Source organism: Syngnathus acus, chromosome 16, assembly GCF_901709675.1.
Source record: "Syngnathus acus chromosome 16, fSynAcu1.2, whole genome shotgun sequence".
Classification (NCBI taxonomy): Eukaryota; Metazoa; Chordata; class Actinopteri; order Syngnathiformes; family Syngnathidae; genus Syngnathus; species Syngnathus acus.
The window spans coordinates 9,650,120-9,676,951 of record NC_051101.1 but is presented as its reverse complement, the minus strand read 5'-3'; the positions used below and the strand labels follow the sequence as shown (position 1 = coordinate 9,676,951).

The following is a 26,832-nucleotide window of genomic DNA, read 5'->3' as shown; positions in this document are numbered from 1 at the left end:
TTATGAACATTAATAATTCATCCACGAGAGACTTACACTTAAGCACTTTTTGGAAATCAATCTCCCCTTATCAGACTCTATCCGCAAATTGTGGGGGATTTCCATCTGTTATCTCGAGAGCATAGTTTTCAGTCGAGAGATGAGTGGGTGCTTTGCTTATGGAACCTTTTGATAATACAAAGTGTGATGATTATTGCTCTAGCGTGATCAAATATTTCTTAGGCCATGTTTGGAGTAGTGTTGAAAATATTATGTGTAGCAATTTTCAGCCAGGGCCCTAGAAAGTTAGTATTTTTAATTTGAGATACTGAAGTATAGGACTCGAAGATGTGTGTTTTTAAAATTCATGGTGACTCGCTGCAGGTAAATTCTTGTTCCAAACGCATTTGCTCAAAGTTTGGGAAAATATTCCAAAGCTTGAATGGAGTTTATCTTTCATGTCTTTCATGGTTGTCGTGAATCCGATATATTGCTGATGGTGCTGGAGAAATTGATATTAGTTGGACTAAAACGATTGTCTCCTTTTGGCTAGGCCAAAATACTCCCAGACTGATCTCAAGACTGAAGTCTTGTATTTCAGCATCTGAGACAGCGTAGTCTGCATGCAGCAGTTCTCCAATAAGAATGCCTTCCATTTTTGTTTTTCAACAGAGTCTTGAAAGATTAAATAAGTTGCCTGTGCTGCGGCTGTGCAACAGAATGCCCGAGGCATCAGGGAAGGCATGGCGCAGAAGAGCGAAGTAGAATACTCCAAAATCTTTATACACGAGAACACGTTGATTTTTCCCCACAAAGGAGTACCGGTAAGTCTTCCGATCGGGGACCTCAAGTTGTTGTGGAATTCATTTATGATTTTTAGTTACATGGGAGGATGGCAAAGTCTCTGGAATATTATGAACAGACTAGACTGATGATTCAAACTTTTTTGTGAGATCTTTAAAGATTGTGTCTAGGGGTTTCTGCTATCCGACGAATTTTTCTTGGAACTGATGAACAGAGAAGATCCTGTCAATTGTGATAAAAGCCACATTGTGATTTTGGGATGATTTAATCACTAGTAGAATGACCCGAGCTATTATTTTCCCAACCATATTCAGCGATGAGATTCATTTATAGTTGTTGCAGTCTGAATTAGATCTGTGCAGGGGCAGAGCTAGAAATTTTTCCTTGGGGGGCAAGGTTATCTCAGGGGGCCCACATTTTTTCTTTTTTTTTACAAAATCCCTAAAATCTTCAGAACCCACTGATAAAGATAGATCACACATGATGTTATCAGATGTGAATACCAAGAATTAAAAGTAAATTTCAAAGGCAATACCAAAATATCTTCAACTAAAATGCTTACTTCTTGTCTAACATTCATATTTTCAATATCCAATCCCAGTAAGAAACCCAGTCTGAGTTTCAATACTTCACCATACATTTTTCATCCTATATTTATGGCCTTGAAGCATTATTCTGTTCATTAAAGAAGCCTTTATTTATTAGTCCAAAATAAGAGTTGTAGGCTCCAAGTGAACTTTTCAACTGGAGCTCAAGGCTGAAACAATACAAAGCCTATTCATGAGTGACAGAGAGCCCTCTGTATTTCAACGTGCTCATTAGCATTCTCTCGAGATTCCCCAAAGTAAATAGCACATTTCACAAAATGCCTTTACTGTAGCCACAAAATGACACACATCTATGTTAACTCTTATCTTCTGATCCTGCTTCCTGTTTGCTTTTCAATCGAAGCCTCAGATGGTTCTTATGGAGATCCTGGGCGCTAACTCAGTTTGAGGCTCTAAGAAATCCACTCATTCCCAAAAATCCTACCGCAAGCACAAGGAACCAGGCTTGCACCAGAAGATAAGCAATAGAAAAGAGTTTGCTCCAATGTTCTGTTGTTTTGCCATTTCCTGCGCCGAAGAAAAAATGAAACAAAAGCCGTGTTTCACAACCATCCTTTGCCAAGTTTCCCACTTTTGGACGGGAGAATTTCCTGGCATGCTCGCAGCTTGGCTTCGGAGTAAAGCGGCTATAGCTTAGTGCACCATGTGTTTGTTTGCTCGTGCATTTTGTGTACGCGACAACGCCTGGTTGTGTACATGAGTTTGGCAGTGATCAGGATGGAAATATGTGTTGGCTTACTCGTGAGACGAAAATGAGAGCAAATGAAGTGGGAGGCCCGAAATGCTGTGAATTTTGAATATGCGACTGAATCCTACCACGATGATACAGGTGTTTGTCATTGACTCCATGCCAGATGATTCTTTCTTCACTCCGTGTATGTTTAAGCATTTTTTTTCCACTGTGGTGTCTGTTCCCTCGCCCCATAAGTAAATGTCACAGCAAGCTGCTGCTCTTCCCACACCACTGTGGGAGACGGACCAACCTCATCGCCGTGGCAACCCTCTGTTCTGCATCAAAGAGGCAAGGGCAGAAAAGAACTTTTATGCCTCCAAGCCCCCCATCTAGCTTCCTCATTCCCTCTTGTCCTTATGCATTGTAACACGGCCAGAACCATGTGCGCCAGCTCCCAGGCTTCAATGGGCCCAGAGGAGGAGGAGACGGTCCGTGCCTGAGACGAGGTAATTCCGAAGAAAGGAAACCAACAAATGTGTATATCGCTCAACAGTAAAACAGGAAATAACCTGAGGTTGATATTAATGTGAAATTTTCCCCATCGCTGTCGTCTTCATGTTTACGGGTGTATTTGGGAGATTGCATTTATCACTGTTGACGTGTTTGAGGTCAAGTAAACACTCAAGGCCATATTATATCCCCAAAAACAGCACTAAAGTAGAAATCACAACAAGTCCCTGATATTAATGCTCATTATATTTTAGAATTATTATAAAATGTATTATTTATCTTAAAATCTAATAATGTATTAAATTAATGAATTAATTATTTTTACACCCTTATAATCAGGCGCGCCTTATGTATGGATGTCAAAATTTGATTTGCGGTAATACACCCGGTGTATATGGAAGCAAAGGCCCTTCAAAGAAAACCTATCAAATATTCATTGAACGTACGAGTCGTTCCAGGAAGTGGTAACAATGATTTAAAGTGCTGCGTGACTTTTTGTTAGTTTGGCAGGTCCGGCGTATACCAGCAGGAGGCTATCTAATTTATTCACCCTAATGGCTTTTTGGTCCACTGTGTGTCAATCATCAGACAAATTATCAAACACATATTTTTGGGTTTAATAGCTGTACACCGCCATAGAAATAATTGTTACTGTTGGGGCCACAGAACAAGGCCAGACTACCTGACATGTTGCAGTCGCACATAGCCGGTGTGCAGATTTTATCACTCCGTTGAACCAATTTTCAGGTAGTGAGACTGAGTTCTACTCTAAAAAATTCTGGACAAATGGTGTCAGAAGTGAGGTGATTCATGACAGACACAGGTAGGTGGCAATAGGATGTCTGGAATGGCTCGATTGTCAGTCATGAAAATAGTGGTGTGTCGTCATCGTGTGCAAAAATGTACTTCATCCAAATACTCAATTATTCAATAGAATGTTCAATAGAATACTTGAAAATACTTCTCAGTTGCAGCCTTTACCTTCAACTTAACCCGAATAGACATGTCTCTGATCACCATTTGTTCTCACCCACGCCAACCTAAGGTCAAGCAGTACTGTACAGAAAGGTCGACACTTATTGGCTCGAGAAATGGAAAACCTGAAGTCTTTCACTTGCAGTCTACAGGTAGGCAGGAGCTACATATATTTACTGTATGATCATATATATAACTGAAGACCGTCAATGATTCTGAGATATAGTTGCCAGTAGCGACGCAAATCAATAGAAATAAATCTACATGTGCTGAATATTGCACAGAATTAATTTCTACGTGCCTGTGGATGCGTGGTCACTTATTTGAGCGGCTGCCATGTTTTGGTGATTCAAATTGTAAGATGATTTTTTTTTCTTCTTTTTATTGATGTGTGCACATGCATACATTTTTGCGAGCATATGCGCCATGAGTGGCTGTTTAGGCTGTGAGTGTGCATAATAGTGTTTTCTGCTCGGGTGGCTGTGTCGGTGTGTGTGCCTGTGTTCAGGTTGCGCATAAATCCGGCACCATAGGGAGGTGCATGTCTTTCATGTCTTGCTCCGTTCTGCTTTAAATCTGGGTCAAAGGATAAAGGAATAACCTCTGTCACACACACTTTGACTCACAAACATGTTTCTGAAATTTCTTAGGGTATTAGAAAAAGTAAGAAGAATCGTGGAAATGACAGAAGCATAAAAAAGTTGGATGGCTTTGCCACTTACTCTGCTAAGGTTTTTGTTTTGAACACTGTTTGGTTGAAGGCTAGCAGATTTTCATTATATTTGTGCAATTAAACATTTTGGTTTTGAAATGTAGTATGTCTGATTATCCACATTATGTGACAGTTTTGCACGAACCATAACTAGATGTGACGGACAGCTTGAAGCAAACACGCTGTACCTCTTATTTGGAGATCTATTAGCATGAGAGTGAGAACAGGCACTTGGGAATGTCGCGAGTGAGTTTAGAATGTAGTTCACCGTATGTCCTTAAATTTTTATCACCCCCAAAGTATTGCAAGACTTTTGGGAATATATGCACGGATTGAATAATCACTGGCTGAATTCATGGATTTTGGGTGATGAATTTTTTTATTAATTATGTTTTGGATTTTATAATTTTTATTATTATTATTAATTATTATTATTATTATTATACTATATAGAAGTAGGAATGCACTACTATCAGAAATTCTCCCATCCCATCACAAATATTTCCAATTAAACAAATTCAATATAATAATAATAATTTCCTCTATAAAATAAAAAAGATATAATAAATAACCCCTTTTTAACCCCCCACTTTACATACTGGAATACTTTGCTTCACTTCATCTCACAGGTGACCTTGTATAGACGAGATGAAAGTAGTGGAGTTGCAAGTCAGCAGCCAGCTGATTAGGAATGCTGTGCGCACCCGAGTCTTCCCATTTGGTAATCTGTCTTTTTGCTGCTCTTTCTCTTCTAGACTTTCCATCTCGCCTATGCCAAGACTACCCGACAGTCACGCTGCTCTCTGTGTGCCATTGTGTATGTACTGGCTTTCTTGGGGTTGTGTTGTTAGAAGCGAGTGTCGGGAACATTTAGGGAAGATGGTCCTTGGCGAAGATGAAGTGTGCAACCTCACTCCCGTACATTTCAGGGTAGAGGCTGTCACTGAGCTATTTTTCTTTCTTCTAAAGAAAAACACTAAAGGGAGGCTGGGAATTGCTCCTGTAGTGGGACACCCTGCCTCTCTAAAAACTTCCACGTCACGGTTCAGAAGCTCAGAGCCCGTCGGGAGTACGTTTGGAACGTGTGGCGTTAAGAGCCGAAAGGCCTCCAAAAAGATTTTGGGATGCTACCATCAGGGAAAACCCCTTTAGACTCATGGAACCCCCTTCTTTTGTATTCTCCAGTTGGAGAAATGCATGCTGGGTAAAGGAGAACCACAGAAACAACATATACACATTAAAGATGTAGCCCATGGCCATGAGATAGTGTGCAGACCATTAAGCAATAGAGATATAAATGCAGAGACCTTGAGGGAGAATAGAGGATGGAGTAAGTTTTATAGACTTCATCCATTTGCTTTCTTCCCTCCAATAGTTCCACTAGTGACCTCCCACTGGGTTGAATGGTAAAACCTTGTGGAGTGTAATACGGATCCATCCTGAGAAATTACTACAGAACCTTTTGAGGCTTTATTAGTACAAACATCTCACCCGCTTGTTCTCCATCCAGATTGACTAGAGCAATCTTCCATGATGGAGAAATTGATGAAGGATCGAAGGACCAGCTCAGTGGGCCTAGTGGTAGAGTGTCCGCCCTGGGACTGGTGGGTTCAAACCCCGGCCGGGTCATACCAAAGACTATAAAAATGGGACTCGTTTCCTCTCTGCTTGGCACTTCATAGAATTCTTTTATGAGAATTATTTGCCCATGTGGTTATTTAAATAAAAATTCCCAGTGCAACTCTAAATGCAGGGATTTTTTTTTTTTACTTTTCAACATTTTTAATACGAACATAACTATAATCATTTGAAATCGCTCCATCACCTTACCTTTAAAACTTTATATGAGGAAGGTGCATGGGCAATATTTCAATCTCCACTCTGAGACGACTAAGCGTTTTCAGGCTCCAGAATGCTGTTGTGGTATAAATGGCCTTTTGCCTCAGTGTATCTTCCTATATTGGCTCATATACAGTGTTATATGCGTGTATTGCTTTTTTCTTAATCACGTATAATTTATATTTTTATGTATGTGCATGGGGCTATTTTCTATGTAAATTTGACCTCTTCATATGCACCTATATATCGAACGTTCCCGTATTGATATTTATATCACATCATAAAGAATATTTATTTGTTGTGGCTCGTATGCATGCAAATGCGCGTTTGCGAATGCGTGGTTTTGTTTTTCAACTCAGTCGGTTTTATCCAAGCTGTTTTGTGTGCTCCTGGCAACAAAGCCGTTTGTGGAGCAAGAAGAGAAATGTAAGTCAGAAACAATAAATAAACAATCCACCGATTCTTCGTTTTTTTTTTTTTTTTTTTATATCTGTGCACCGAGCACGATCTGAATTTACCGTTCCAAGTTTTCAGTTCAGTATGAATGATGAATTAGAAAAGTAGACTTTTTTTTCCACATTCATTCTTAGTTAATGAGCAATAAATAATGTGTTTATGTTTTATTTCCTTAAATTAGCATATTTCTGTTATTATTGTTTTATTTTATTTTTTGAACGTAGATTTTCAAGCAAGGCAACTAAATCAGTCCGAGTACAAACCCAAAATGCAGAAAAAACACTTGTGAGCAAAAAAACCCCAAAAACTATTAACTGTGTCATGTCGTACATATTTATACGCCACCCCGTCTGCAAACTTCCAGGATTTTCAATCTCAGGTCAGCATTTTGTGCCAAAATCGATAATTGAATTGGCGAATGCCATGTAATCAATTAAGGCGTTCATCTGCGGCTCTGTAACTAACCGTTAATTGGCTTGCGCCACGGAGAGAGCAGAGTGAGCGCAGGAGGGACTGTTTGATTACCGCAGATGGGCTTTCAAACCTGTTTGTACTGCGTCTGCCTGGAGCTCTCAGACGCCTTTCTGATTTAGCAATTGCTCGGGTGCGAAGGGCAAATAGTTTGGTCGTTGGACCTTTGTAATGAATTGGGTTTGCTTTTATGGCAAGGACACAAATATCTCCAGTGTACACAGCGGGGCTGTCTGCTTTTGATCTCATCTTGCAGACAGACACACGCAGCTTTTTCTACCATTAACACTTTTTGTTACTTTTGAACCAATGCTCGGGAAAATTCTTTGCCACCTGCGGTTTGCGATGCTTTGACAGCACATGGCGAGTTGAGCATTTCAGGTCCGAATAGCCCAGCTGTATTGATCCGCCGAGCACCTTATTCTATTTTGTCCTCTAAAACATCCCTTTTCACTCGGTTGACTTCTATTCAAAGCTTTGCAGTGAGACCCATGTCAATAGGGAGGCTTGACTTCATTCCTTAGCTTTGCGAGTACCCCCTGAGGCTCCTCGACCATAACAGGCAGGGGGCTAATAGGCAGGATAGAATTGGATAAAAGATGAGGGGCACAAAAAGTTTGAGGACCAGACTAGGGCCATCTGCTTTTGTGCTGATGAGCATCAAAGCCTAAAGGAACCCTGTTGGGTTGCCTCTTTGGCATGGCCGTCCTAAATATGGGCTCCATATTTCAACAAGAAAGACAGTCGGCGAGACCCAGCCGCCGCCGCTATTTTGTCCCCCTTGTATGGGTTCTAACATTTGAAGTCACCAGTGAGATTGATTTATTCCTCCTGAGAAAATGGTAGATGGTAGCTTTGCACCCCCAACCCACCTCCCCAATTGATATGGAGTACAACAGTCCTGGGAGTAAAATGCTAATGAAATGGGTCAGTGCATGGCCGCAACGTGGTGTGATTAATTATTAAAAATGCTACATTTGCCTGGCAGCGCTAAGGCCTTCAGCCCTTATTGGTGGCACCATAACAATAATCAGCCCTGCTGTATGTTTCGTAAATATGTACTTCCTTCTAATCTCTGTTTTTCCTTTCTGCCTCTCCCTCTGGTTGAAGCTCATTATCTAATGATGCTCGTTCCGTTCCTTCTTATTCTATCTCAGGCCCACTCGAAGGCACGTAAAGGCTAGGCACATACCATACTAGCTCGGAAGACGCCAGCAACTCACGCTTCTTCGCCTTCGCAAGACTACGCCTGCCTCAAGGTAGCATATGGCATTCTAAGACTTGCCGGACTCATTGGCCTCCCACATAACATCACGCATCCATTTCTCCCTCCCACCACAGCTCATTTATGTGCTCTCCAACTGTTATTTTCTCAGCCCTTCTCCCCTGATACCGCAAGAAGCCACATTGCTGCAAATTGTATTTCACAAAGCCACACTTCAGTAACGCTCGCCGTAGGGAAGGTTCGGGTTGCCATTCGGTGAGGGGGGACTAGTGTCATTAGTTACATTTTAGTTAGACTCTACTCCAAGGGAGGGATGCAAGAGCCTTTAGCCTTTTTTTTTTTACCTTTGTGATCTGCACAAACATTCATTTATTCCAAACAAATGCAGATGGTGCTCTTTTTGTTCGCTTTGTACATTTTACCAAGCGAGTGTTAACCTCACCTGAGCTCTGCTGAACAATGAAGGTTGGGTCAGTACCACATATGAAAACAAAGTCAACTTGAACAGATGGTTCTCCACACTTGTTCATCTGCAGGAGCCTTTTTTTGTGTAATAGGTTGATGAATACACAAAAGGTAGACAAATAATGCTTGGGGATTTCGAACAACCGATTTGGGGGGGGTGTTAAAATGTAAACAGTTTGTTTCTGAATTTAAATGAATTGCTGCAATCTTTAGCTGTTTTTTTTTTTTAAGGTTGAATGTTATTAATGTCCAACAAAGCCAATATTTTGTCCACCATATGCTGTTACTTCTTATTTAGCAAACTAAAAACAGATGGCGTTGTTTAAATATTGTGACTGGACATGAGTCAATGCTTTGAGTCGTTCTGCAACTTTTAAGCAGATGCTTTTGTGGGCAACGTGGAACTTTTGTTTGGCTTAGACTGGTAATATAAGAAAAAAACAATGCAACTACCTCTGTTCTACTTCTCGGGGGTCTGTTATACTAGTTTGGGTCGAGTTAATGATCCATTTCCTTGTTTTGTCTAAACACTAAAGCCACATTTGCACCAGTATACACCACCATATGGTTTGGAGGGTATATGACATTTTCCGCCTTGGGGTGTGTAGGCAATAAATTAATTAAACTGTTTGGGACTGCTTTTCTGCCTGAGGACCTCAATATTGTACAAACTTATACAGTGTTTATTTATAATGTTGTGTATTCGGTATACTACAGTCACATTCAAGATGTTTTATTTTATTTATTTATTAAATTATATATTTGTTTATTTAATAATATATTCTTATTATTATAAGACAGATACCCGTGTGCTGTAAAATAACATAAATAAATGCCCAATTCTCAGCGAACTGGAAGAGTACGGTGCAGCTCCTTTTTGTTCACGCTCATGATTCACTTTATTTTATTTTTTTCATTTCATACTTTACACGTGAACGTCATTATTTATTCAGACAGAATGGTAATAAAACTGGCCACTTTCATTTTCCAGCTTTCACGACCAAATGGAGCAATGAATATTCCTTTGGAAGCACAATTTCTACCGTGGACGGGAGCTGGCACATTATCTGCTGGATCAGCTAAACAACATCATTCGTTAAGAGTGGCAATACCACATCGTGAACCTGCTGTTGCCACACCCGCACGCTTTCAATCCCCGGCCGAGTCCAGCGGACAGGCACAGGTGCGTGAGCAATTAGTGAGATTCACTAATGTTCTCGGCTCGCTTTCCTCCCGAGAACCAGACGGGTCCGTTGGGCAGGCTGCAGTGCAATTAGTTCAATTTGCTTATGTTGATTTGACCAACAGTGGGCCCAAATGTGCACTGGCTACAATCAAAAGATGGCTCTCGGAAGCACGTCTTCATCATTACTCTGGGACAGGGTGTATCATTGTAAATGCAATATACAAGTCGATTTTTTTTTCTCTTCCGATTTCACCAACAAAACAACAGTCACCGATCCATATTCCTGACTTTATTTTTGTTGTTAAGCAAATGTTATTTTCCCTGCTGTCTTACATATTCCCATCCTTGTGTCTCGTGTTACTCTAATGGTTTATTTTTCTCCAAAAATATGAAGTATTCCAAATTTTTCATTTCAAGGTAAGGTTGAGGAATACCTCACTACAAGAAAAACATTGCACGTCGTATAATTATAAGATGTCAATTTGACAACAATTGAATGACGACTACAAAAATGGCAGCTTTTGACACCTTGACACTTCTTCTAGACTCTACCATACCTCCACAACTCTATTCTTGTCTCCTCTCCTCAATCCTCTCAATGTTTCACTTCTTCTGAACTAACACCTTTCCTTCTCCTCTTAGTTCCACCACCAAGTCTCCTTCTCCCTTCCAGAAGACATTCCGAGTAGACTAATGCTTTTCCCTTTTATCACCTTGGCTGCAGTGGTCCAATCTTTTGGAAGCTCCTCCTGCCCACTGGCACGGTGTCTCACCTCTTCTTGAAAAGCCGTATGATACGCTTCTTTTTCTCAGCGTCCACCAAATGACTCTCTGCTGTGCTTTTAATCACCGCCCCCCCAACATACGTCTTACACACCAGTCGGTAACCTCCTTCAGAGGACATCATTAGCATGAGATATGATCCACATGAGATGCATATTGCAGCTTTTTCCATCCTTTTGGTGAAGTCTACCACCATTTGTCCCTCCAAGTTTTTCAGAATACTAAATTTACCGGCCATTTTTTTTTTTTAATCACCCTATTACCAATGTGTCCATTAAAATCTGCATCATTCCAGTGTCTCGCCGCTTAGGATGTCCAGACCTACTTCATCTAACTCACTCTGGAATGTCTTTTCTTGCTTCGAGTTCTTACCTATGTGTGGCATAACCATTAATTAGAAGAGGCAGGATAGCGGCCCTTGAGGAGCAGAGCTGGACATGCCTGTTCTAGCCTTTCTGTTTCTCATCTGGTCACCAGGCAGCTTTCTTCTAATCATCATGTCAACCAACTCACTAGCTTTTCTTCTCATAGTCCCCAAAGTGCAAGGCCCCACTTCTGGTTTTTTTTTCTTTTCTCTTTCCACTTGGGTGAGCACCCCGTAATTATTTGGCCAGATGCTCTTCCTGACACAATAAATAGTGTCAAGCATTGCACAGCTTTAAAATAGGAATCGTTTCATCAAAATTTATAAAGTTGTCATCGGCAGTCCTGTTTGCAATCGCATGCTTCGATTCACCTAAAAAATTGAAAAATCCCGGATTGCTTATTATCATGGGAGACAATGCAATATATCCAAATCTTGTTGTTTTTTTAAAGCATATCTGAAGCAGAGTAGACTTTAGGAATTGGATTCCGAACAACTCGAAAGTAGTTTATTACATATTTTATTATTATGGATTATTAAAAATCAAAATGATGCCACCTTTTAAACCACTTTAAGCTTGTGTTATATTTCAATTTGCATATTGGAATATGTGGCATGCAAGTGTGTCAAATATGCCATATGGCCAAGGGATTGTCACTCAATTACTATGAATGAGCATCGTATTCATAAGATTTTAATCAGTTGGATTTCATAAGTGTGTCAGCGGGTGGCACTTCATATACGTATGTGTGTGTGTGTGTGTGTGTGTGTGTGTGTGTGTGTGTGTGTGTGTGTGTGTCCAAATGTGCATATGCTAGTGCAGCGTCATTCTGCTCACCTGTTAACGCAGTTTGCACATTAATTCAACTCACCTTGAATGCTTTATTTACAATGAATAGAAGAACGTGGCCATGTGTGGGAGACAGCTAGGTTGGCTTTAGGAGAGGTAACATAATAGTCCCTTGGTACATATTTTTTCTTTCCTGTTGATTATGACGGCATACGCAGCCTGCCTCACTTATATCATTAAGCGTGTGTTTATTTAAATAGGGGTTAGAATGAATGGTGCCATTAGACTGAGCTCATGAATGTCAGACAGGAAAAGCAGCTCTGATTGCCCTTTCAGGTTTTCCACTTTGTTTCTTAAAAGGCCTGCTGCAGGTAAATGGACGAGGAGGGGGCTACAATGGAGCCATCTTAACCATTTATGCTGTTTACATTACGGCACATATTGTATTGTGAAGCCTTTCCGTTTGGAATTTCGAAACCAAAAAACAAGTCCATACAGGCGTTGGAACAAAAAATAGTGTACACAATTACAAGTTACAGTATGTTATTAGCAGCTTGTCAGACTACTGCCATGTCTTTTATGGATTCATTTCATTTCCAAGTGTACATATTATATTGTATGCATGCAGAAAGCCTATTTTACCATCCATCCAAGCCCATCCAAAACCCATCCATCCATCCAAAACCCATCCAAATACCACCCAACCCATCCATCCATCCATCCATCCATCCATCCATCCATCCATCCATCCATCCATCCATCCATCCATCCATCCATCCATCCATCCATCCATCCTCTCAAGTTGTTGCAAGGAAAGCAACATTAAACGAGAGCCAACCACCCTGTATTGAGCCTGCTGAGCTAATACCAGCGCTATAGAACACAAACAAAGACTGTTTAATTAGGTGCATTGCAACTTATTAGTCTTGAACCCACATACACATACCACAAGCATTCATATGAATGCACACATGCATATTGAATAATAAGGCTCCTTGTTGGCAATGAGGAACAACTTCTGTGTGTTTGCGTATATGTGCATTTATAACTAGTGTGTGTTTGGATGTGTCTTTCGGGAGCTAATAAGGGTTTTAAGAAAAAAGTTCATGGGATTTAAAAAAAACAACAAATGGTTGTTCTTGCGGGATGAGAAAAGAAGGAAACATTTCACATCGTAAATTGATATTTTGACAATCTTGCAAATCTGGGGCTCGGTAAACTTTTTGTGGCTGGTCACCATGGAGACGGGCGTCAAGTGGCGTGGGAGTGGCAGGGGTCAAAGGATGTCAAAGCAAGGACTGTTTTGGCAAACAGACCATGGTCCATTGCACCTTTTGACTTGGAGTGCTTCATTAAAACCGCAGGAGGTGGCATTCCAGGAGACTATTAACCAAGCAGATTTTTAACATCTTGTGTTAAACCCGCCCTTACTCCCTCCTGCTCCGACCCCCGGACACAAAACACATACATGCACAGACATGCACACTCGCTTTATAATCCCCCCCCTACTTTTCTTTTGGATGCACAATAGCCTCCATCTGTTGCCCCCTCAACTTTCCCTGATGGTCCTCAGGGGGGGGTGTACAAGTCGGGGAAAACAACCCCCCCACCCCGTCTCACTACTTCAGTGACATTCTCAGATCAAAATGCTCAGACACTGCATATAAAAGCGAAAGATAAAAGAAAGCGGGGGAAAAAAAACTTTTGTGACTGATGGTGTCGTGAGTGAGGAAGGGGCACCCAGGGGGCAGCAAGTTGTACAGGTGGAAATTAAGTGATGAAAGCCACTGGGGAGTAATAAGAGAAGGGCATTGGCACTTGTTTGATATTTAATCTTCTTCCAGGTGGAGGAGGAGGAGGCAGCATGTGGCTAAACTGCAGTTTGGAGCTCGAGCCATGTTGTAAAAGTCCATCAAAACGCTTTTTGGTTGGATGAAAATGCTTTGCAAGCTGTTTCCCGTCTGGGCAAGAGCGTCAGTTCAGTGCTTTTAGTCGTCCACCGTATAAGCAGGTATAACTGGATTATCCTCGTGTTTGGCTTGGCAGGCCTCGTTGTGTCCGCTCTGTAGTTGATCACTTCAAACTGGGCAGATTACAGTTTGCAGAGAAGGGTTTTAGCCCCGTTTGGGCCTCTGATATGTTAATTAAAGTAGATTTTTGGAATATGGGGCAAGCAGGATGGCAAGCCCCAACCAAGCTAAGCCAAAAGCTTATCAATGGGGAGAGGTGTGTGCGCTTTCATGCTTGTTCTTCTCGTACACAGAGAACACATTGAAGTGAGATTTGGAGGCCATCGTTTTGGTCTCAAATAATAGTCCTCTTATTTTCTAACAACAGCTGACTTGACTTGAGATATTTGAATGTACTCAAGACGCTACCAATCAAAGCGGAAGTAGGCAACGATGAACAATGGAATCAGTCAGTTCATTGCACATCAGCCACAAATGAAAAGCTCCTTTGTAACAGATGAAATGATACGGCACGCATTATTACAACTATAAAGACTGTCTTGGCCTATTGCTGAGGTGACAATACTCCTCTAGCAGATGTAATCACACGCTAGATGAATTGAATTGGAGAACTTCATTACCTGACCTCCTCCACTAATAAAAAAAAAAAAACAATCTCCGGAGAACAGAATTCTACTCTGCACTTGTAATGTGGTTGACCACTATCAGATTTTTTCATTGCCTCGTCCATTGTAGATTCCACAATGAAAGTTTGCGAGCTTTTTTTTTTTTTTTGGGGGGACAGAGAACGTGCCAAGGACAAAACCGCAATGGAAATCACACAAAATTGCACAAGTATAAGGTGACTAAATTGCTTCTATGGAAGCCATCATTCCCCAAAAGGTTTGGGGTGTTATTTCATTAATCCCAACCAGGTTCGAAATTTTGACTAACTGTCTTTTCTGTGTGTGTCTTTTTATCTATTTTGTAGCCCCTTGAAAAGAAGATCTAGGGTCAAAAAATTGGCAACACCTACTTTTAGGGTGTTTTGGTAGTATCATGTGGCATTACGCAAAGTTCAAAGGTGAGTTTTAGAGAAAATATCTATTAGGTTCCACAGGGAAAAAAAAAATGCGGCAAGATGAGTTTATGAAAAGTGAACCGTGAACAAGGGTTCACCGTTTCTCTTCTGAGCTCACATTGGCGCTAGTATATGATCAAATCTATTTCCAGGCTGTTTTTGTCCACGTTTTGACTTTTCGTGTGCCCAACCATGGCTCAGTGTCATCCTCTAATCCCTCTGTTTTGTTGGCGATAGCCCAGTGTGGCTTGACCCCCATCCTGTCAAAGCCAATAACATCGCTCACATTATTGCCTGAGCTCAAATCGCTTGTTGGAGGAAGCTCAGTCGTCTAATTTTTTCTTCTTCCTTTTGTATATTTATTACAAACAGAATCTGCGCATAAATGTAGAAGACACAGACGAGTGGCTTCACAAATGGTCTTTTCTGACCTTAAATTTCAATACGTTCCTCTCAACGCATCTTCTGCATGTTCTCCACTTGGCTCTTCCATCACCAGTGAAGGTTGATATATGAGACGAAGGAAGGGAGCAGAATCAGGAGGCCGTTAAAGTTTGTGGGCCATGCACGGACAGCTCGGCATGAATATCAGTAGCATGGAGTTAGCGCTGCATGGCAATTGGATGGGGAAGAGCGAGCCAGGTGTCAGCACTTTCCCTCCCAGCCATTTTCACTCAGCCAGATTGAGTCTTATTATCTGACCCGGCCTCCTTTTCCCTCACTGGCTTAATAATATTGTTTCAGTGATCCTGTCTAGCCTTCGACCTCTTGACATTACACAGGAGTCTGCAAGATGAGGAGTTCTCCTTTGCTAGTCAAGAGTGGCCTTTTGAAAAACTTTTACTTTTTCCTTGGCTCTTGGCGGATTAGTTTTGCCGCCAACCAGTCGGTGGTATTTATCATCATATTCGTCTATGCGGATGCTTCCGACGAATTAGCACTAAGCCATCCGATCTATCCCTTTTATCCACTGTAATGATTAGTTCCGGGTGTCCATCCTACTAATGATTGTGACCGATTCTCACGCTGGCAATGTAATTCCCTCGTGTGGACTTTACCTAGACACAGATCGGTATAACGCATCGTCAACATGCTGTAATTTGATTGCATGATTGTTTTTGTTAGCAACACTAAAATCAAAGTCACAATTAGCACGGCTATGTCGGAGCTCGTTAGGCAACTGAGGTAAATGGCAGAGATTTGGGGAAATAATCCCTCCCCAATCTGGACACCACAGCTGGTTGCCTCAAACTGTTCCATCCATCACACACACACCCACACACACACACACATGCATGCATATGCCACCCTGATCTCTATGATGCTGCCAACTTGTACGGGGACACATCGGGATTGAAGGCGAACAGCAGATTGCGTCGGTATGTTTAACTGGGTTTTTCCAAAATCTGTCTTAAGCCCGATGCGACTTGTCTGTGTGCACGCACCAGCGTCATTTGGTCTATTTGTTGTTGTATCTCAAATGTCCGTATTCAACAGCAATCAACAAGCTGTTCCGATTTTCTATAGTATTTGACCTTTGGTCACTGGTGAAATGGAAGCCATGTGTTTTTTTTTTTTTTTTACACCCTGGGTTGGTAACCAGCCAATCGTAGTGTTGGTTTACTCAAGTAATCATTCACACTCAAATTCACACCTAAGCACAATTTTCTCAGTTGACCCAAGAGGAATATTTTTACAAGCCAGCGTATGGAAGCCAACGACTCTAAGATGGAATTCAAATTTGAAAGATTTTGACACTGTGCAGTAAACGTATAAATAATGTCAGTGAATTAAAATCATATATTTGTTCCATCACAACTAAATGACATCAGAGATTTATTATATTTACATTGAAAAGTTTTATCACAGAAAGGTAGCCAATAAAAAAATTCTGCCCCGTTCTACCAATGCCATATTTTCCGTCTAATCGTGTTGGAAGTTGTAAATTTTTTAGTAATCATTATGACACAATAGACCATTTTTAGCTGAAAGATTTCGGGTAAGACTGATTTAAAGAGCAACAATAGGACAAAGTTCATGTCCCCCGTCCAGAATTTATTACTGAAAGAGTATTTTGAAGAAAATGTGACAGTAAAAGGATTTAATGTCTATTTATGCTGTCAGACTTAGGGAACTTTTACTTTGTTCTGTCATTTTTTTTTTTTTTTTTGTGTGGATCGCAATTGCCAATTCCACTCAGCGGGTAGCTGGTAAAGCTTCTCCTGACATTGCCTGTGAGCCAGATTGATTGGGAGGAGGGAAAAAACAAAACATGTTGACCTTGTCTACAGATTTAGCTTGTCTGATACACTGTACAGCTGCACTGTAGCAGGCAACAGAAGCTGTGACTCCAATCAGATCACTGGCTCAGATGGCTATGTGGTTAATGCCCGGGTGGGCTCAGAGTGTGGAGGGTAATACTCCGTAGATCAGCGCACAGAATCTGTTCTGTTTTCAGAGCCTGCAGAATTGGATCTGTGCTTTTATTTATTTATTTAACTATTAAGTCAACACTTTTGAAAGAACAGTTGGGTGTGCTCAATGCTCCTCTAGGTAGCAGATTGTATGTTGCATTTGATTGCCTACAGAGAAGTCGACATCAGAATGAGGATTTTTTTTTTTTTATGTAATTGTATTGTTTTGTTAATTTCATTTTTTATGTATAGATTGATGGGATTTATTTTTGTGGCTACACACTATATGGGAAAATATATAAATATAATAAATAAATATAAAAATATTATATATATATATATATATATATATATATATATATATATATATATATATATATATATAATTATGGACTAATTCATATCAATGTTTGTTTGGCAACTCACCAAAAAATGTACTATTTGCATTTCATTTTACAGGACATTATTTAAGGGAAGACAGCATGGCTCGGACAGTAAAAAGGTCTCCCAATTCGAAGGCACAATACAAGTGAAAACTTATTTGGCATTTAATTATCACATACTTCTTTGTGGTATATCCAGATGTCAACTCTTCTCTGGCTTACTTAATTATGGAGGCTATTGTTTGTATTTTTGGACCCTTTTATTCGCGACATGTCTCTTCGACTCTAGTGTCCATTGCTTGCATTTCTAAAGGTGCCACTACAAAGATTCTCCAGGAATTGCTTATAGAAAAGATGACATATGCTTAATGATTAAATTTACTTGAGGATGATAATGCGGGTTAATGCATATTAGCATATCGTAGCACTCCCACCGACCTCTCAAATCATAAAGATGAAATCCTAGAAAATTAGATTCAGCACTTTTGAAATGGTTCCTTTTCTGTCAATAGTATTGGAAAAAGTCAAACAAAGACATGGATGAACATTTGATGTGTATTATACATATTTGCAAGTTATATACATTTATATTTTTAATACTACTAACTACTACTAGTATATTAAGATCTTGTCTTTACAGTATTAATGAGTACAGAACGAGGTTAAATAGTTTTCATTGGACAAAGGGAAAGTCCATATTTTAGTCAAGGCCCTAATTGAAGTTTTCTGTCCTGTAAGTCAGAATGATGTGCAATGCTGATCTGTTTTTAGCTCTTGGACATGCACTTTCCACTTCCACATTGTGTTCTTCTACCTTCAATTAATTGTCCTCCTCTCTTTTCCTGTCATGCTGGTCAGAGGCAGAAGACTTCCTGTTGGTTTGCAAAACCAACTCCTCCCGTCAGGCTTCCTACCTCCGATCTCCCCCCCACTCCTTCCTGCGGCTCCTCCCTCCCTCGTCTTCTATTCATCACCGCATTTTACGGTATTTTTCTGCCTCCATCCTCTTCTCTCTCTCTTGCTCCATTACCTCGCTCGTTCATGCCCCCTTCATCCCACCCTCTGCCTGTCCAAGCACCTGACATTAATTCTTTTTGCCCCCTTTACTGTATTCTCCCTACTCAACTCGCCATTCATCTCCTCAGCTCGCTCTCTCCTCCTCCTCCTCTTCCCTCCTTTATCTGGCTCCAATCTTGCTGACAGTGCTGTTTGTGTGAACTGAGTTTCACAGCCCCCTCGCCTCCGTCCTCCTCACCCCGCACCTTCCATCTTCCTCCCACCTTTGCTGTACATACTCCCCCTAGGAAAGGGGGAGAATTAACCTTCCAGCCCGGGGCCGCTGGGCTTAATGACTGTCTGCTGGACCCGCTCTGACTGCTCGGCCTGGCTGCTAACATCTCAAACATGGCCACTGGCACACACCCACGCAGAAGGATACCCACGCAATTCGCGACAAGTTTATAGTTGTTGAATTTGTGCCATCATAATCACGCATGTGTCATTGTCATTCTTTCTTTATTGCCTGCATCCCAAATGTGGGAGTTCCACCACAGCCCAATTGACTGAGATAGTAGTTGGCAGATACTTGCCAACCAATTTATTAGGTACAATTACATTAAACTAATGTAGTGTTATACAGCAGCGCCGCAATAAATTTTAATTAGGTTTTGTTTTGCCACAGTTTTTGACAGACTACATTTTTCGAGGCTGAACTCATAAATCCAGCCATAAAATTCACCGTGTTTGAAGCAAACATATTCAATCCCTTTATTCAGACGTTATACAGATGAAATTTGTATTGACTTTTCATAGTGCGTGTTATTAATTTTTATGTGTCTGATGATTTTAGTTCAAAATATCCGTCAAATAGATCACCTCTTTGGTAGATGTGAATTCATTTAAATCAAGAGGGCATTTATTTTCTAGTCATTTTTGTCTAGTCTTTTTAAACTCATCCATCTCATGTCTCACTTTTTTCTTATCTCCTTTTTCATCTGTCTCATCTCTTATTCAATGTATTTGATATTTCTTGTCTATCTCATGTTATCAAGCTTTTCTCTCACTTAAGTAATTTTGTCCATCATCTCATGTCATCTCATTTCATCTCATCTCATTTCATCTCATTTCATCTAATTTCATCTCATGACATTTTATCTACTGCATTTATATCATCTGTTCTATCACATCAGTTTTTTTCTCATGCTCTGTACACCATGACATCATCATACCTCATCCATCTCATCTACGGTTGAAGAATTTTTGAAAAATATCAATTCTACATACATCCTATCATATTATATACTGTATGTCTAAAATATTTTACTGTATTTCATATTCCATATAGGTTGGACGGATCAAAAAATATCCAGAACATCTAACAAAAAGAACTCCTCATGTACTAGCTGTGCTGCCTCAGTTGCTACTTTTGAGTTTATACTGTGCAAACAGCTTGTCAACCAAGTCCATACGGGTTTGAAAGCCAGTGTTGCCTATCAGCCGATCAAATGAAAAATACATGCATGTGGAAAATAAACATGACCTTTAAGTTGCCTGTCGAAGCGAGCTTTCTCTATGTTTCACTGAGCAAATGGTGGTATTCTCCAGCCACCATTCAGTTGGAAGCATATAATTGACATTGGGGGATATGCGGCAAGAGGGAGGGAGGCGAGGCGGTCGTAGACTAAAAGAGAATTCCTTGGCCTGTGTCCGTCTCCATCCTTGCCGCAGAACACATCACACTGGCTCCTCTCAATTTCATTTATTATGTATGAGTATACAGTAAATGTAACAAACTAGCAGCTGTGTTGTTGCATCTGTATTTGCAAGCGCTGTGGCTGCACTAAAACGCAAAATAAATCTCACCCATGAATATTCCGCTTAAAGGCCGAAGCAAACATGGCTGTAAATATACCTACGGCTCATTTCTTTTTATCTTCAATTTTTATTTTAAATATTCGAATGTCGAGGCTCGACTAGTCTCAACATTGACTGTCATTCGTCCTCGAAATGAGGTGGAGAGAAGTTCCCATTGGCATTCTACTTTTCCTTTCCACACTTGTTTTCAACGAATCCTCCGAAAAAAAAACAAAAAAAAAACAACACTCCCGAGCCTCAGCGTCACTCAACAGGTAAGCGCAACCTGCTTGCTCGTATGCAAATCCGCGCACCGATTCAAAAGATTCTCATGCCTCGTTTTATAAAAAGTATATACACCTTATTTTGTGTGTCTGCTTCTTCTTCTTCTTATTTCTGTGCACCCTATAGGCAAGCACAGCAAGTTGAGAGTTGAAAGAAAGTTTTGCCTCTTTTTCCAAGTGCCATGCGAGTTTATACCCAAGTCAGAGTAATCGAGTAAACTTCAGGATTTTCAGTTGAAGTAAGCTGACAGAAGCCTGAATTGGTTTCACCCAATAGTTACGACTTTGATTGAACTGCTTGCCATGTTCTCCCAATGGCATTCCAAAAAAATATATGGTAGGTTCAGTGAAGACAATTATTAGCAACCAATCCAAGGTTGGGATGAGAAAAGGGTAAATGGTGCAAAACCAAATATAGTTTCATATATTGTGGCTTTCTAACAAAAATAACTTCATCTGCTCCTAATGGACCAAAAAAAGGACCAGCTATTTGTTCTGCTTTCACACGTCCTCAGTTAATCTAATTTTCTACTCACAGCAAGCCTGAAGGGGAACGCCACATTGAACGGAATCATTGTTTAAGATGCATAAGTTAAACTAACCATCCGTCTTGAGGCATCACTAGTTCAGTTTAGGAGTTCTAAAACATGAATTATACAAAGTGCCATATATGAAAGTGATTAGATTCTGCTGATAATCTTATCTGCATCTTTAAGAAAGCTTCTCCAGCAGTAACGGTTGACAACACAGCTTCCATAAGCTCCAGTAATTGGCGCCACGGGCACGTAGCGATGGGGCTTATAGCGGGTAATAAGACGGAGACTTGCGTCTGCCTGCGTGGACGCTCAAACTTCATTTTCTGCACATTGACTGATTTCATGGCGTTTAACGTTAAATTGGTCCAGAATGGAGTGTAGCGAGTTGTTTGATGATGTTACGGCCGCCGCATTTCGGAGAGCTACCTGTCGAGGTCACGTAGAACTGCCTTTGGTTTTACGATTAAAATGGTTCATTCCACATATTTGCGAGTTTCGTTACTGATTATATGGACTTGGTTTGTTTGGACTTGTATAGGATGTTGAATATTTTATAATATTTCCATGACTGTAATTAAATGAGGCTATCTGTTTATTTATCTTGTGATGATTTGAAAAGAGCCACAAAAAAAAGAAGAGTGGACAGTTTTGACCTCATCAACTACTATATCATTTTTATTGAAGAGGAAGGATAATTGCACTTTTCAAAGCTTTTCAAGAGGCTTTGAAATGAAGATGTATAAACAATATTTGAGAATGAGTTCATTTATATGGAAGGCTTTGATTTTCGATTCATATAAGATTCAATCAGGTCGATTCTAAATTGCTTCACTGCATTAGTTGACTTTCAGCACCGGGTGACCTTAATGTTTTCAATAGCGGCCAGGAATCCAAATCTCACTGTTTGCATAAAAGGGAGCAGCAACATGTGCCACTCCCGTTTGTTTGTGTTTCTTTAGTTCTGTTTTTTCTAGAAATGTCCTTTTTGTGCCTATTTTCCAATACGACCCTTGTCTGTTTGATTGCTCCGGTCAGAGAGGCTTTACTTTGTGATTCATGAGGGAAAACAGCTTCACTCCAACAAATGCTTAATCAAAAACCTTTTACCATGTTTTGAGATTTGTTTTTTTTCTAAAACTACATTATGTGAACTTTGAGATGATGGATGCAGCCTTTTCAAAAATTGGATATTAAAAATGAGATGTCACAAAAAAAAAAGTTTCAACCTTAAAGCCAGGAGATCATCTCGATAGCTTTACATAATTCAACACACGATTGTACAAAAGCATTTTTTCTTTCTTTCTTGTTCTTTCAATAAGAGAGCGTGTAGGTCATGTATGGCGTATTATATATTTTTCAGGATTGTTGAAGGTCAGGTGTCAGTGGGGAAATGGACTTCTTGTCAGCTCCGATTGCGTCTCCCTCCGCGCTACCCTTTCTCTGTCTCATCTGGGGTAAGAAGCTCAAATGTCACCAGCAAGCTATCATTATGGTAACTGTGGCCTTTTCAAGTCACATCCTCGTTCCGCTCACCTGAGCACTGGCAACTCTGACTTTATAAAGGCCTTAATTGAATTTTTACAAACACATGTTTTCCTGATTTTTTTTTTTAGCTCTCCGTCTTGGCTTCAGCAGAAAGACAGTGTTGCGGAGTCACTAATAATTAATTGCTTAATCTAATTACTTCATCGAAGGTTGCGATAATCTTGTTTCAGACGTCATGTTGACTTTTGCTTAAATTAGCTTACTGATGTGTTTCTTCTTTGCCCAAATAATTTGAGCATTTTTTTAATTTCAGAAGAGTCATCAAACTGCTATACGTGGATAGTCAAACTGGTCAAACTGGATCATGGATCAGTATCCACAAAATAGTCATGTTTAAACTAAACAAAGCTTCTTTTTTTTTCTCAAACAGCTTTCTGGTCACAATTCCACTTAAAATGTTATAGGAAGTCGATTCTAAAATGATTCGATAGAGCCTCTTGCCCAATGACAGTTGCGATAGAGTTCATAGGTGTCAAACTCGAGGCCCGAGGGCCAGATACGGCCTGTCACATCATTTTATGTGGCCCGCAAAGACTAATTGTGCAACTTAGTTTATGTATCTCACTGCAAGAACTTACATTTTTGCTTGGCTTGGCACGTGACGTCAGAGCGGGATGATACTTGCTAACGTTGAGACACTTTGTTAATCCCTTTTTGCTACTGGTATTTATGACCTTCAATTAAGACGCCTTCCATACCTACTATGCCAAGTTGAACTGTACACCATGAATCCGATAGGAAGCTACACACCGCTGTGCGTGCTAAGTGGAGTGAGTGAACAGTGCCAAGAGTCTATTAACTTATCTTAGCATTAAGACTAGGAGCAGAAGGAGAAAACCTGGCCAACTCCACCTCCACCCCAAATGAATCTTTCAAATTAATATAAACATTAGATCCTTTCTAATCTGCAAATACATAGATACTTTATTTAGGAAACACATACAGCAGTTGATTTTAATTTTGTATGTGTGTGACAAACTCAATATTGGTTTATGTTAGCTATTTCCTCTCAATCTGTCATATATATTCATTGAAAGTTGAACTTCCTTTCAAATAATTAATATAGCCACGTGGTTTTGTGATCACTCGGCTGACGGACTGAGGAATCCCGAAAAATATAGGCCACAAATAAGATATGGAAAACAGCGCTTTGCATGGTGACTTTTTGGGTTAAGATATTTTGTGACTGGGATTGATGAAACTTTGATGCTAAAATGTAAAAATAGCAGTGACTTCAAATGTTAGCTAGCTCCTATGTTGGCGTTCTCTGACATTAGCCACCAAGAGAATCACACAAGTCACACACAACAAACATGGGAAATGATTGAACAATAAAATCAATGTTAATAATTTAATATTTTAGGTTCAATTACAGGCTAATTTCATGCACCATTTGCGGACTCCCGCTGTAAGATTAATGAGCTGCTCGCCTGTGTCGCTCATTTTTCGCTCCTCGGCACCAGATTGCATCAGATTTTGGAATGGTTGTTTGGAGAAAATTTTCATTTCCCCACTAAAAAACATCTTCACAAGAAACATTCTTAACTCTACATTTTGTGATATTGCATTTTTATTGCACACTGTATTCGCATTCCAGCGTACATATTTATTCATGTCAACTGTATGCAAATGTGCTGTTTGCATGCAACCCGTGTAATGGCCAATCTCGCCCTTCATATTTGACGTGAGGTGACTGGTTCAGCCTTGATCGGAGAGTTCTGTCTCTCACTCATGTTGTCAGATGCAACAGAGCGTGCGGTTCACAAACAACTTGGTCACTGCGCCAATCAAGGTCATGATTCCAGGAGTCCCAACGGTACCAGGCTGCTTTTCTTTACGGGCTTGAACATCGATCACCACCTACGTATCATGCCGGCAGCTCATTGAAATTTCCACTTGCATTTGGATCCTTGAATTGATATTATTCATAAATCGCTAATCGTATAATCCTCACCTCCACGTTCAAACACACAACGCTACAGAGGGTCATTTAAAGAGTGTGTAGCGGCTAGCCACACCTATGTCAAACAAGAGGGATTAAAGTGATAATGATTACACCTCCCAGGAGGTATTAGCTGTTTGGACATGGACATTGAAAAAGCGAGGTGAAGGAGATACGTATCTCTGATACCCCATGACTTTTCCTCACACCGATATCCTGTCTACAGGGCAGATGGGGGGATTTAATTTGCAGTAATTACTTTATTGACTCATTTCTAAGGCCATATCACTGTGGTTGGCCATCAATAAAACATATGCCAGGATGAATAATGTGGGTAGACACAACAGGAGGGGAGACTCTGCAGACAAAAGACCACAAGACTTCTTCCCCGCGGTGCACATTTTGTCATGTATTCCTTTTATGTCACCACACATACACTAACACCCTTTGTTCTTCAGCCATTTACATTAAAACCCATCAGCTCCCGTCACCACCCACTTTTCTGCTCCTGCTGTCGTATTCTCCTCCTCTCATGTCTCCAGGCGCCCAGTAAGCCTCACGGTCAGAGTCTAGAAATCTTACTGTGTGCATGGGAGCCACAGCTGTGTTGAAATGTGAGGTGCTGTGGGGCTTAGGGACTGTTCAGTGGGTGAAGGATGGACTGACTCCTCCTGGGACCTCACAGAGGACTGCCGGGCTTTACACGCGACTACATGATTGGCAACCCCATGAGATGCAAGTAGGCATAATATTAGACAGAGCCTGACGTGAGACATCCTATTAAAGAACACAAGCAACATTTCGCCCTGGCCAACTTTACATAATCTGCAAGTGGAGATCTTGGAGCTCTTTCTAAATGTATTCTGCGCATGTTTTTCTATTGCTTGGAGGGTCAATTAATGCTTCCCCTTTGCTGAATTTGAAGAAAATGAAAGGAGCCGCGTTCTTTCAGGAAGCTAGTCAATGTGTTCACACCCACAACGCTGCAAACAGCCCTTTCTAACTTTGCGAGTCGATAAAAATAGCAAAAGAAGAAAAAAAAAAAAACTCAGTCAGCCCACATTGTGCGTATTGCATTTAAATTGTATTGTTATTTGTTTATTTAGTATTTATTCATCACTCTTATTTATTCATTGTTTGTGCCTTCTTGTTTTTATTTTTTTTGTGTTGTTTACTTGTATATATTGTGTACTATGTCTTGTCACCGTGGGATAGTGGGAACGTTATTTCGATTTCTTTGTGTGTCTTGGCATGTGACGAAATTGACAATAAAGCAGACTTTGACTTTTTGAAATTAATCTCATATCATTATGTATGATTAATAAAATGAAAGGGCACAAAAATGGATTCATAATCCCTGTAAGATTCCAAAGTGCTCCAAAAATCCATTTTGCCTGGTAATGCTGTTTCCATGGCATCACACAAAGTTGTATAATAACGCAATAGTAACCTTAAGGTCAACTGGCTCTTTTTTAGCGATCACCCAAGAGTGCAAAAGTGATGTGGTTGTCAACAACACATCCCCTTGACTGTCAGTGGGAGACACACACACTGAGCACAAATACACACAGACAAGCTGCAAGACGTACGACCTCCCGAAAACAAATGGGCATGATGTGCTCCAGTTGTACTCGTTGCATGGAAATATATGAACTCCATCCAACTCTTCTCTACTATTAGGCTAAAATACTGCTGTATTTAGTACCCCCGATAAAAAAGGGTGCCAAAAGGCAGCTTTTAAGGACCGGTGCCACAAGATGTGATTTAAGTCAGACTTATCGCCGATTTTGTAGCTGTGGACTTGCTTGGGGACGAGTGAAAGGCAACAGAAAGGTTTGTAAATGAAAGCTAACACGACATATGTAAACTAGCTTGATTTCATCTCGTTATCTCATTATCGCAGTTTATTCATGAATAAAATGACCATCAGTGTGCCTTTGCCAGAAAAAGAAAGAGGCAGTAGATTGGCGTATGCAATCACTTTACACAGCTCCGAACGAGCAAA

At 40.4% G+C, this 26,832-nt stretch overlaps 1 long non-coding RNA gene across 1 annotated transcript; it reads left to right on the top strand.

Moving 5' to 3' along the window:
• Positions 1 to 514: 514 nt before the first annotated feature.
• On the top strand, positions 515 to 22,891 carry LOC119136337. Its single transcript, XR_005100710.1, has 4 exons — positions 515 to 803; positions 8,185 to 8,286; positions 9,709 to 9,900; positions 22,701 to 22,891. It is a non-coding gene; the product is annotated as an uncharacterized LOC119136337 (long non-coding RNA).
• Positions 22,892 to 26,832: the final 3,941 nt, after the last annotated feature.